Source organism: Sabethes cyaneus, chromosome 3 (genome assembly GCF_943734655.1).
Source record: "Sabethes cyaneus chromosome 3, idSabCyanKW18_F2, whole genome shotgun sequence".
In the NCBI taxonomy this organism is placed as follows: Eukaryota; Metazoa; Arthropoda; class Insecta; order Diptera; family Culicidae; genus Sabethes; species Sabethes cyaneus.
Genome location: NC_071355.1, coordinates 201,270,859 through 201,284,368, shown reverse-complemented (window position 1 = coordinate 201,284,368; position 13,510 = coordinate 201,270,859). Strand labels below are relative to the sequence as shown.

At 40.5% G+C, this 13,510-nt stretch overlaps 1 protein-coding gene across 7 annotated transcripts in view; it reads right to left on the bottom strand.

The window, feature by feature from the left end:
* The window catches only part of LOC128742127 (restin homolog), a 186,133-nt gene that overhangs the window by 156,523 nt on the left and 16,100 nt on the right, over positions 1–13,510 (bottom strand). For 3 of the 7 annotated variants that reach the window (XM_053838355.1, XM_053838358.1, XM_053838357.1), the window contains exon 1: positions 1,048–1,666. The exons of the other annotated variants lie outside the window; for them this stretch is intronic. The gene's annotated coding sequence lies outside the window, so the exon portion shown is untranslated. Of the gene's footprint in view, positions 1–1,047; positions 1,667–13,510 lie in introns of those variants that run through there. 7 annotated transcript variants of the gene reach the window in all.

Here is a 13,510-nt window from a genome sequence, read left to right as displayed (position 1 = left end):
TCAATACAGAGACACTGTATTTTTTATCATTCTGTTTGTAACTAAGATGTTAAATGATAGTTATATAAGCCACTCAATCACTGGTCAGTAGAATGATACAGGATAACAACTTGTCGATGAAAGTTCAATAAACCGCACAAACAGGTAACAGGTTTCACATCAAATCAACTTTATTGAGATTGTGCAGCAATATAATTTTGATTGGACATTCAATCGGTACAAATTTATTTGACAAGTACAAATTTCTTTAAGAAGTACAAATAAGTGCGGCACTTTCAATCTTATTGAATCGTTGGACATATGAATGGAATAAAACGAAATGTAATTACAGCAGTTTGTTAACCTATTTTCTTAAATGGATAATAATAGTCCCGTGGTCTGGAAAGTAAATAAGCAACGCTATTTTGTTTTATGTTTCCAATATTCATCGTGACGGAACACCCACACAGCAATTATCCCAACAAGAGCCCGAAACATTACCATGCTTTTTGTTTGCGAGAAATCCCCGCACAAACAACGAACGGTGTCAGTAAATACCCGACACAATGGGTACATTCAAATTCGGTGCACTGAAGCATGCTGGGAAGTTCCAAAATAGAACAAAAAATAAAACAACAATGATTCGTAGCTTCGAAAAAAATTAAATTTATGCGACTTCAAACAAATGATTAGTCAAAATTCTATTTTCGAGAATTCACTCGACTGATCGGTCTGTGCTGTGATGTAGACACACTTGTCAATTGGTGAATTAAATACCCCGGCCGCAGACGTGCAAGTGTCAGAGGAAGTGCCATCCACAATCCGCGCAAGTATTTGGATAAATAGGTCAAATTGGAAGTGCAAACGATGCGACTGCGAACGCAAACCAGTTTGTCGCAAGCGAATTTCGAAAGTACTTTTGCTGACGTTTAATAAGTGACGCAAACAGAGGATGGTTTAGAAATATTATTCATTCTAAAAAAGCACAACAATTAGCAAATTTGATTGCAGCCGGCTTAAATCAAAGCCTGCAGCACAGACTGGCACGATCAACCACGAGACATTTACCTGGTTAGTTAGAGTTAGAGTTCGTTGCTCAAAAGTTCTCGGTCTCTCCGTAGGTAGTGCGCAGCAATTCAATTGCCAAAGGTCCTAGAAGTTGCTAGAGGGTGCAGCAGCAGTCGATCGTTATTACCGCCAAAGCTCGACACTATGATCGAATCAGTACAACAGCACAAGACAGTAAGTTTCACAAGACAGACGTCTAACTTTGTCGGGACGTGATCGTCGCAAATTTTTTACACTTTTTAGGTCGCTAAGCGGAGCGAAGATAGATCACGATTTTGCCTTTACCGGTGTGGTGCTTTGACTGCGACTGGCTGCTTTTCCACAGGCACTCAACAACAATGTTGCGTTGCAGACACCTTTTGCTTCGATTCAAACACAATCTTTCAATTTTGTTACCTAGAGGCTATAAATTGCCGAACGGAAAACAATACTTTTAACTTTTCCTTTTTCCGCAACCGGTTAGATCGAATAATTTAGTGCAGTTTTTTTTTGACTCGCACACTCGTATGTTAACTTTCGTTTTTTGGATACTAAAATTTAGGCAAAAGTGCGTGAATGTGAATCAAGTTTCACTCGGGAAAAATTGGCGCACAGACGAACGATTAACGTGTTAACAGGTTGCTGTCCAAACTGGAACTGCTTCGTCGTCGGTTCGGTTCGTGCAGGCTAAGCTACCCGGTGCTGCGCTTCGCATTAGTGGGCTTAAAAGCTCGCGCGAGCGTGGCTACTGCGACTGCCTATGCCTGCGATCATGCGGTAATGTTCGGAAAGCCGCCCCATACGAACGATCATAGCGAAAAGAGCTTTCCGCCGCGGTTTGTGTTTTGATCGACTGGTTCTGACTGCCGCTAACGGCGATGTATGAGTGTTTTGTTTACGTTTACGCTGGGTGCCCCCGTAGGTAGGTGGGTGGCTGGCTGCTCAGCACTTGGGAGCGGTAAAGAAATCACTTAGTTAATTCCACTGCACGGGTGCCGGGACTAACCCACACAATGCGACTCTAATGACAATTCTGTGGGATTTCTACCCAGAATCAGAAGCTTCGTTACACAGTTGCAATGCTGTTTAAGTTTTTTGTTTGTTGATTATCTCATATTCAACTGTTGATTGACTGGAAGTAGTAATGCAAAGCAAGTCGAATTTAAGTTCTTATTCAATTATAATTTCGTCTTAATATTATGTAGGCATTCGAGGTTAAATATAATACAATTCTGCCTTAATTTTGGGCAAATTTAAACTCGATTAGAGATACAGACAACAGCGCCAGCAACATCAACAACAATAAAAACAATAACGACTTCACTAATAATAATATCACTCCCATGTTGCTACCTTGCGGGATCAACGATATAACTTCAAGTAGTCGTGATCATCCGTCACTAACAAGCAGTTTCAAGAACTATAAAATTGTAGCCAGACAGATTGGTAAATCAATAATCTAATAGTGATTCGCTCGTAGAAAAGAGGACTTCGTGTTTCAATTGAAGACACATTGTAAGCACATTTGTAAGCACTGAACGGATTTGCTTAATTTCAGTGACAAAGGAAAGGTGAGCTATTTAGGAAAAATATTGAATTGGTGTGAGGATCGCTCCATGACGGATCAGATGTTTAAGGCCCAAACAGAATACTGCGTCAACGCATCCGTTAGCGTCAATTTGACAGTAAACCTATGGGAAAACTGTCAGAATAACGCTGACGAACCGTTGATGCAGCATTCTGCTGAGCCCTTTACTCGACGTCCGTCAGTTACCTTGTCTATTCCGGGAATACAACTTACAAACTCAACCTCTGTTTGCGGACTACCAGAAACCTTGGGACGGCGGAGGCAATCTAGGCCAGACTAACAACGGCGGCTAGGAGGATAGGGTTACAAATCAATGCGTCGAAAACCAAATGTATAGTCGGAAGAGGGTCCAGAGAAAGCAACGTTTGCCTCCCACGGACAGTGACTATTGGTGGTGATGAACTGGAAGTGGTTGATGAGTTCGTATATTTGGGATCTCTGGTCACCGCCGACAATAATACGAGTAAGAAGATCCAACGACGCATTCAAACTGAAAATCCAGCCTACTTTTCCCTCAGCAAGATGCTTCGATCTGGGAGCATGCGCCGTCGCACAAAGCTGACGATGTACAAAACGCTAATCAGACCGGTAGTCCTCTACGGACTTTGAAGACAGTAACTTTGCTAACGGAAGACATACGTGCACTAGCCGTATTTGAACGAAAGGTGTTGCGGACTATTTTTGGCGGAGTACAAACGGAAAGCGGAGAGTGGCGGAGACGTATGCATCACGAGCTACAGGCACTGCTTGGGGAGATTCCCATCGTACACCTGGCAAAAGACCTGGGAGACTACAGTAAGCCGGCCACGTCGCAAGGATACCGGACGACTGTGCAATGAAATCCGTTCTCTTCAAACACTCCACCGGCACTAGGAGAGGAACAGAGGGGCCCAACTTGCTAGGTAGCTCGACCAGATCGAAGCTGACTTACGTGTGTCGAGACGCTCAACAAATTGGCGACGAGTAGCCCAGGACCGAGTACAATGGAGAGGAATTCTTGATACGGCTGGTAAAGTAACCTAAAAATAAAAAATAAGAAAACTTATCCAAAAACTTCAGTGGTAAAGTAACTAAGTATACCGATAGTTCCTTGTACGAAGGTCGCGCGGGCGCTGGTGTTTACTGACGTGAACTGGAATTAGAGGAATCCTATTCGTTGGGTAGTTACTGCTTGTATAACCCCCCAGTTAGCTTCGAGGTACGATGCTGGTCTAACAAGCCAGTCGTCGTATGTTCGAATCTCGGCTAGGCGGTGTTTGCTAGATAGAGTCAGTAGGATCGTTACCCTGGCCCCGTAATTTTCTTGTACTCTAAACAGCCGACTGCGAAGTTTGTCGATAAAGAAGGGTAATGTCTAATGACGGTTTAAGCCCACGGCTTTGCTTTTGGGAAGTTACTGCGCTCTTTTTCAAACTGAAAACTTAGCAATTATTTGCGGAGCTCAGAAAGAACTGATAGGCAAAATAATCTACTTCTGTTCTGATAGCCAGGCCGCTATAAAGGCTCTTTGTGTGGCTATTACTATTCATAGGGAAACCCTTGAGGTGATGATGATACAAGAAAAATCAAAACCGGTTAACATTAACTTTTTGGTCAAAAGTTTTGAACGCTGTCTAACAGTATCCCTAGGGCGAAACAAGACGTGAAGGGAAAAAAGTGAAAACCCAAAATAGGGAGGGCACTTATGAAGCAGCACTTACTAAGTTCGTAGTTCGCTGCTTTTCGCCAAGCTAGAAGAGCACCAACGAACAATCAAGTTATAGTACGAGCCAATTTCAATCGAATTCGAACCCAGCTTTTCTAATAAACCCCCTGATTCGCTGATATTGCGATACCCTTGAACCACAGAGGACTGGTAAAAAGAATTCTCTATAGTCTTTATATGAGACTCGTCCTTTAATCTCCGCTATCACGGGTGTCCTTCGTAAGAATCATTTTCTTTTTTGGCGTTTTCCGGCCTTTCTAAGCCCCTCTACTCTTGGTACCGGCAGGGTTCTTGAAGAGAACAGACGCCAGATCCACCAGATGTACGATGAGATCTCTTTAAGTAGCACCTGCAGCTCATGGTTCATACGCCTGAACCACTCTCTCGTTTTCCGTTTGTACTCCTCTAAAATTAGTCCACAACACCTTTCGTTCAAATACAGCACGTGAAAGTATGTCTTTCGTAAAAAAAATTAGTCTAAAGTCCGTAGAGGACTACTGGTCTGAATAGCGTTTTGTACACCTTTGGTTCTGTGTGGTGCCGTATGTGCCTTTAACTAAGCGTCTTGCGGAGGAGAAAATAGGGCCGACTTCCGTCGTTGAATTTCCTTACTCGTATTGTTTTCGCACTCAATAGTCACTGCTCGTGGGAGAAGCCGAGCATTGTTTTCTCTGAAGCCTCTTCCTACCACTTATTTGGTTCTCGACGCATTGATTTGTAACTCAGAGCTTTCGTTTTTAGTTTGACGTAGGTTGTTTTTGCCGTCCTAAAGTTTCTAGTAATGGTGTCAAAGTCATTTGCGAAGGCTAGGTGTTGGCTACTTTTGCTGAAGATCGTTTCACTTGTTTCCATTCCCGCTCGCTGGATCACACCTTCAATAACGATGTTAAATAACATACAGAAGAATTCTTTCTTTTGCGGCAACCCCCTAAGCGATTCGAAGAGATCCGAGAGTGCCCCCGAAACACACACATAGCACATCACTCCAGAGAAGCTTATACCAACCGCGTTAGTTTATCCGGAAAATCGTTCTCACGCATTTTCTGCCATAGATGATTACGCTCGACTGTATCGTATGTTGCCTTGAAATCCACCAAAATATAATGCGTGGGCACGTTTTGCTTCCGACATTTTTGGAGGATCTGTCGGGGAGTAAAAATGTGATCCGTAGTAGCACGGGTCTTCATAAAGTCCACCTTGTACTGCCCTACGAAATTACTTGCTTGTTACCTTGTAGGCGGCGTTGCGTTGGTCAGCCACACCTTCCATCCACTCCTTCCATAGTTTCTCCTCCTCCCAATCCCAATCCCAATCCCCTTCCCAATGGATAATTCATGAAATTATCCAGTGAAGTACCGTTACTAGTGGTTCTTCGCCATTTTTGTAGAATTCTACCGGGAGTCGGTCCTTTGATAGTCTCTCTTGACCAAACTAGTGATTTTAGTCTTTGACCTTGAAATGCGGTCAGGTATTAATATTAATATTTTTTGAAACGATGGTTCTACAATTGATGGAGGGACGGTAGGGGAAAGTAATGAAAATTTTCTGGGAAAGGAGGCTCCTTTCCTTGGTTCGACACATGCACCTTCCAGCATTGGACAAAAGGTAGGAGTCACAACGACAGCTTGTTAAGCGTAGCTACCTATTACCCCTCTCCTTTCCACTCTTTCCCCTCCTTTCCCTAAACATTTTCATTACTTTCCCCTACCGTCCATCCATCAATTGTAGAACCATCGTTTCAAAAAATATTAATAGTCTCTCTTATTTATAGTTTGGTTCATGAATCGTAATTCACAGAACTGTGAACTTAGTGAACAAACGAACCGTGAATCATGAGCCGATCATTTCCTAGAGTTTGTAATTCCACTAAGAGTTTCATCAGGCCACAATCACACTTCTTGTGATTGGCGACAATAACACATTTTGGAAATTTGAATGCAACTTGTAGCACTAGTCAACTGTAGATAACTGGCTTGAAATAACATTCGTTTCTTTAAAGTGGGTTAAGGATCTTGCTCAAAACATAAAATATTTGTCATTGGACGCACAATTTCCGGTTGAACGGAAAAAATAAATAAATAATCTGGGTTATCATTTATCACTGGTTCACATTCGTCAATTGTCTTGCAAATAGTTGATATATAGCACCATTCATTGTGACAGGTTGATTTGAAATATAGTTGCCTTTCAACTAACATCTGAACAACGAGTTAAAGTTATGACAATTTGATATCTCTGCTTGGAAAGTACGCCAGAAAAGGTTGAGGTCCTTTTGTCCTAACAAAACTTCTTAGCACCGCTATGCACCTAGAACAATTTGATGTCTGTGTTAGGGCAGTACGTCAGAAAAAGTGATGTCTCCACATCCCAGGAAGATTTATTAGGACCGCGATAAACCTGGTCCAGTTTGATGTCCTGAAAGTGAACAGTTATAAAAAAGTGAGCAACCAACCCTAGCTTACGTCCGATTGTATCCACATACTGCAAGAAATTATACAAAACTTGTGTCTCATGTCAAAAAGGGGTTGACGGAATATTCATGCGCTGTGACGTGATGTAGCAGTTTTCAAAGTGAGGAAGAAGTCGCTACTGTTTGATCCGAAAAAAGGTTTTGGGCGTTTAACATGTTGCTTTACAATTAGTTGCATGCCAGTCTTTCGATACATACTGCGGAGGGTGGCGCGGCTGGACCGATAACGTCAGATTTTATTTACTCGACGAGAGTTTTCACGACGACGCAATTGTCGCGTGATTCCCGGGACAGTCTTCCGCAAGGGCTGAACGTACTCGCTGACGGCCCTCGCGTTCTAAGATTCCGCTGCCGACCGCCGCGCAGGAAATGAACCATTACTGCAGAATCGGTACAAAAAGGTTGTAACGGGTATAATTGGGTCGGGAAAACACGAGCGGCAATTGACGACCGCCGTGAAGATTTCGTAATGGATTGGCGAACTTGTCAACGCCTCCGTTTGACTACCCGGGCGGACCTTAACGTAACACACGAACTTAAACGTAGAAAATGCCAGCCAAACGTAGAATTTAGAATATAACGCCCGTTTGACGAGCGCTGTGGTCCAACACGAATGTATATTAAAATCAAGATAAATATTTAAACAAGAAAAACAAAAATTACCTTTTTCTACTATAAAACCGTATTCGCAATAGGGATGCCAACAGAAATTCTACCAGAATATCACACCGAACCATAAAGCTATAAAACCCAATTAGCTATACCTACATATAATAATGAAATAAATTCACACTTTTGTTTACAACACCTTTTTGAATTAAATCTAAAAGCACTTGTTCAATTCTTTTGAATAATTCGTATATAAAGACTGTAGAACTCAACTTCTTTATGCCAGCCGACACGTTACGAAACTCATTCCCTGACTTTTAAGCGGCTTGCCTTTTAATTGTTTGCGCATAATCTTTTTTGAAAATGAAACTTGAAACTTTTCGTTAATTTTCACTCATTTGTGATTGCAAACGAAAATTATGATAGACACCACATAATTGCTACATCTGTTATGAGTCGATCGGTATCTAATCTATGAAAATCCATTCATAATTGGCAGAGCTATTAGCCTTCAAAATCTTTCACATTTTCGTGACGGTAACTAGAATCTAAATTATGGAATGACTTCCTGCGGTAAGACGTAGCCGTCAAAAGAGAAACAAAATTGAGCAGTTTCCAAAAGTTAGACTAAACCAATTCTGGACAAATTAATTATGCCAAATTTCATTTTATTCTGAAATGGTCCTGCCAACCTCCGGTCGAGTATTATTATTTACCAATCTTTTACAGAAAGAAACTTTCAAACTGAGATTCGACTGGACAAAAAATCATGAGATAATGGCAACGAACGAGCAGACGTCGAAAGGTCGCACAGTGCACAGGCAGAGGAAATTAGGGCCGTTGTGTCCGATAGACCAAAGATAGACGATAAACATGATCCTTTCTTGGCAGGGTGCGCTGATAATAGGCGATAACGGCCCCTAGTGTAGTCTATAAACAAAGAAGTAAACCAAAACAAAGTACAACAGTGTAAATGAGGTTTTCCCCGTCATAATGGCAATCCTTACGCAGCTCAGTACAATGATACATCCAGATTTGAAAGAAGCCCAGTACCACTAAATCCGGAGGTCGACTATAAAAATGTAGGCAAATTACAGGAGAGTAATCACTGCAGCAACGGTCTTAATTGCGGATTTAAATAAACAATCACGAGTAGTTTAGCAAAACAATCACTGTAGAGTCAGATAACGCACGATAGCCAACTAAATTATACCGGTTTTGATCATCAAGTCTAAGACAAACGGTTTAAACGATACATCATTTGATGTCAAATTGCTCCCCTTGGTGGGTCATTATAACTATAGTTGATGTTAATGGAGCTGGTTTCACATAAATTAAATATTTATCGATAATGAGTCGTCAGAGTGAAACAAAGTCCGTCATTGTGAATTAAGATGAGTTAAGGGTTAAATAAATCTTAGCTTTTGACCAAAAATCTCTGACTTTTTAAAATGTACTTTTCGATTTGTAAAAACAAATAATGTAGGGTACCGGAGGGTATTTTCGGCCCATTAGGCGGCAGCCTGAACAATATTCAGGAAATACGTTGAAACTATATTAGTTCGAGACCAAATTTTAATACCAACTGGTAGAATAACATTGACTGAATATCTTAATGTATTTTGGTGTTAATAAAACGCTGTTAAATTTGAGTTATAGTCACCAGAAATGATGAAGTTCTTGCGACTATTTTAGGACCATTCTTAATTTTTGTTTGAATTTTCAGCAGACCGAAAGGGGTATGAAATGGGGAAGGCAAATGAGGAGCGTCCAATATAGCTCTAGCTATCCCAAGCCCCGACCTAGCGCCTCCACGTGGCCATACCCGGTTATGCTCTATTGAGTAGCCAAGCTAGGAGGTGCGATACTGTGTGGTTCCCGGCTGCCTGATCTCATAATCGAGGTTTTGGGCAGACGGCGGAGCCACACGATCTTGATAATAGGTAAGCATAATATAAGTTATTTTAATTATTTTTTTTCGTTTTAGCTTATGAAGCATTTCCTGCTATATAGTGAAAACTTTGGCCAATACGAGTGTTAATACTGCACATGGATATTGGATACCAGAAGAAAAATTAAATTAATTATTAGAAGCACTTATGGAAACTAAAAGGACGCAACTCTATTCCATTCGAAGGACTGCTGGTGAGATTGTTCTATGTTTACCCATATATACCACATTTCATAAATAAACTAGAATCGGGAAGAGGGAGGGACCATCAGAGCACTTGTTTGAAGCGGTGGGCCTAGCGAGAGTGAAACAGTCAACTTTCTAGGGTTAATCTTGGCCCGATTAACAACACATCGTGGATAATGAGCGGGCTTTTCTTTTGATGTTGCTTATCGACCAATTCCCTTTTGGCCCTTCATACAAGAGTTGGGAAGCATGACCAATCGTTGAATATGTTCCACTCTTTTTGACATGATAGGCTCATTGCTATGAACGGATGTTCTGCTAAGGCAGGTGGTAGTACCATGTATTCATATATATATATATATAATTTTCGGCAGACCGAGAGCGCCTGTATGGCACAAACCATAACAGTTATAAAGCAATCCCTCGAATAACTGGCATATTGTTGAGACCTATCAAAGGCTTATCGTCTAACAAAGACCAGCTATATCAATTTAAAGAAACCTGGGAAACTGCAATGAGCAAATAGCACCACCCAAGGGCCTATTCGGTGGATTTCTGTGCTTCAACAGCAGATCAAAAGAGAGTCAGATGGTAACGTGTCAGTGTTGCATAAAAATCGGCTCATCGAAGGTAACTAGTTTTGCAGCGACAGCCACTTGCTTCTGGCGCTAGTGTACATTAAATCGTCCATATACACTAGCACCAGAAGCAAGTGGCTGTCACTCAAAAACTAGCTATTACAACATGATAGAAGAGTTCCAGGCGCACATCGCATATTTGATGGAGCACCTCATTTTTTAGGCTAAATTTAAAAACAAAATGCTGCAAATTGCTAGTGAATAAAAATTGATTTATATTTTCATATCAGAGGGGAATGTTGCTGTTCCTCCGTGATAAAAAGTAGTAGAATTGTTCTGTGATACCATATTAACTGCTTTGCTTATTTCTAGAATAAGTAAACGTGAACATAATTGTGTGTTTTGCAAACAATCATCGAGAGCGGATACACGTAAGCGGTTGCTTCTATTTTTTCGGCCTAATTACGTGCTTGTGGAGAAACAGTAGTTTTGATGTTTATTGAATAAAAATTAGCAAATTACCTACATTTTTATCAAAATAGTTATGACACATTAAAGCCTATGAGTGCTACATTCGTTTCAGTATTGTTATATAGCGGCAAAGTTTTTATTTGGGAAAGTGCAGCAAAAACAGGAAATGTAGGCCGAATTCAGTAGCGTGCTGAAAATACCCTCCGGTACCCTCATTGTAAAGGACGAACACGAAACTATTGCAACTCTTACAAGTGGCCATAACTTTCTTCTACTGGGTAGAAAGCAAACAAGTTTGGCACAGTTTCTCATTGAAGTTTTGTGTTTGTTTACATTGTTTATAACTTCTTTGGGAAATGGTGTATGTAGTCAAACCAAAATCGTAACAAATTTTCAGTTAACCCCCAAACACAATGCATACGGATTTCACTACGTTGCGGCAATTTGGCAGTTTTTACATGGGTTTTCTGTTAAATTTCCGCAACGTAGTAAAATCCGTATGCATTGTGGCTGGGCCTTTACTCTCCGACGTTTCGCTTTTTATTTTTAAAGCTTTTTCAAGGAATCGGAAGGAATCGCTATAAACATTGGTATTTTACATATTTTGAAACAATTTTTATTTGTTTTTATTTATTTGCTACTCACTAACTAGTCTGTCCGTTGTCTGTATGATTTTGTCTGATAATGTCTAAAATTGTCGCTGTTGTCGTATGTTTCCACTTTCGGTTCCTGCATATGATAATTCTGATTGTAGATTTTGTTGTTATGTTCGTCTATTGCTAACCTGTAGTTTGTCATTTGTCGTAGATTTTTAGTATCTTTAGTGTCACAATTATTTTTTGGATTTTGTTCTCTTTCCGCACTATCGGTCTGAGAGGCATCTAATTTTACAATTATGTTTGTGTGTTGATATGTTTGGTTCGGCAGTTTGTTTGGTTTGGTTCGGCATTTAATATTTTGGTGAATGAGAGGTCGAATCTATGTTTTTCGTCTATGCAGTGGGCGATTAAAGCTGTTTTTTCCCCTGAGATCTTGTATTTCCATATCTGTGTATGTGTGTCCTGTTTCTATTAGTTTGTTTAGCTTGTTTATAGTTGTTTGATGTCCTGATAGTCTAGTTTTTAAATGCGTGGTGGTCATTTCGATGTATGAGGCTGTGCAGTCCTGGCAGCTTATTTCGTAAATTACATTGTGTTTTAGTTTATTTGGGATTGTATCTTTTATCGGTGGAAGTAGCATGCCGACGTTGTATCTGGTACTGCATGCTAAGCGAAACAGGGTAATTCAGGGTAATCTGTTTTTAGAAGTTGTGCAATACGGGGGAACAGATTATCTATATGTGGGAACGGTTTATACATTATGTTGGGTTGTATACTGTTGGTAATTGTTGCTGCTTTTTGTTTGTATCGGTTCCGGCATCTATTGGTAAGGCTTTTGGGGTAGTCGTTATATTTGAGGTGTTTTACAATTATGGAGTATTTTTGTTCCGTTGTATAGTCAGTGGAAAACTTGTCAACACGTGTGATAAAGTTTGTCACAGTGTTGATTTTTTGATTAACAGAATGGAACGAATAATAATTTAATAACCTACCAGAGGCGGTTGGTTTGGCATAGCATCAGGTACTAATGGTCTGGTTTTCCTGTCTTATCAGTAGCATATTCAAGTATGGTAGGGTGTTGTCCTTCTCTTCTTCGCACGTGGGGTGATATTTGTTGAAGTCATCGATTATCTCTTGTATTTGATTTTGGTATACTGCTAGAAAGAGGTCGTCCACAGATTTTTTTGATCACTAGAACTGTGATTGTTGTTGTTTCAAGCGCTGCTTTTATCCGTGTGTCCATCACTATTTCTACCAAAATAGGCGAAAGAGGACTTCCCATAGCTGTTCCGTTTATTTGCTGATAAAATTTGTTGTTGAATTGAAAATAGCTTGAATTTACGCAGAACTCTACTATTTCCAAAAGCAAGTCTAAACATATGTTGGTTTTTGTTTTGATTTGTTGCCAGTTGTCGATGATTCATTTGGTAATTAATTCATGCGGAATGCTGGGAAACAGCGTAGTCACATCCAGGGATATCATTACGTATTCCGGTGGTAATGTTATAGAATTTATGTATTCACAGAAGGCAAAAGAATCTGGGATGCTATATTGACTGTCCATTGATGACTGCAGAATCCGGGATGTGTCCAGGTTTGACTACATACGCCATTTCCCAAAGAAGTTACAAATAATAAGTCGAGATCATACTATTCAATATTGTTTACAACATTATGTGAATTCCGTAGTTATGCGTTTTGTTTCGGCTAAGGAAAATGGAAGCGAGTCTAGTGGAAATGCGTGAAAAATTTTTGTATGCTCATATGGAAAATCCGGAGCTATCCCATCGTGCTTTGGAAAAAAAACTGAAGTTCTCTTATTTAACCATTTCAAGAGTATTGGAAAGCTTCAGGGATTGGTTGACATTCGATCACACTCACACTAGGAGCTGGAAGGAGACCAAGAGCAGCTTGCAGGAAGATGAAGGGAAAGGATAAGGCTAATTTTACCCGAAATCTCAATATTTTAAACGTGATACCATCAAGAAGGTCGGCGTTTCACAAAGCAACGTGCAAAAGTTCAATGCCAAGCTGAATTACATGCCAGATTAGGCTCAAAACTTCACAAAGAGCGATGCTTGAAAGCTTTACACGGAGATGTTGACCAGATACAGCTGCTGTGTGACGCTTGAAGAAACATACGTGAAAACTGACTTCCAACAAATCCCAGGACAGGAGTTTTATATTCAATCCATGCAGGCTGAAATCGAAAAGCTCAACAACAACATGAAAACTTTATCTGCGAAAGTAGACGGTATCCCCACCACACCTACACCATTCTCCTCGCCAAATCCATGGCCTGCCATCCAGCGGATCAATCGCGCTGT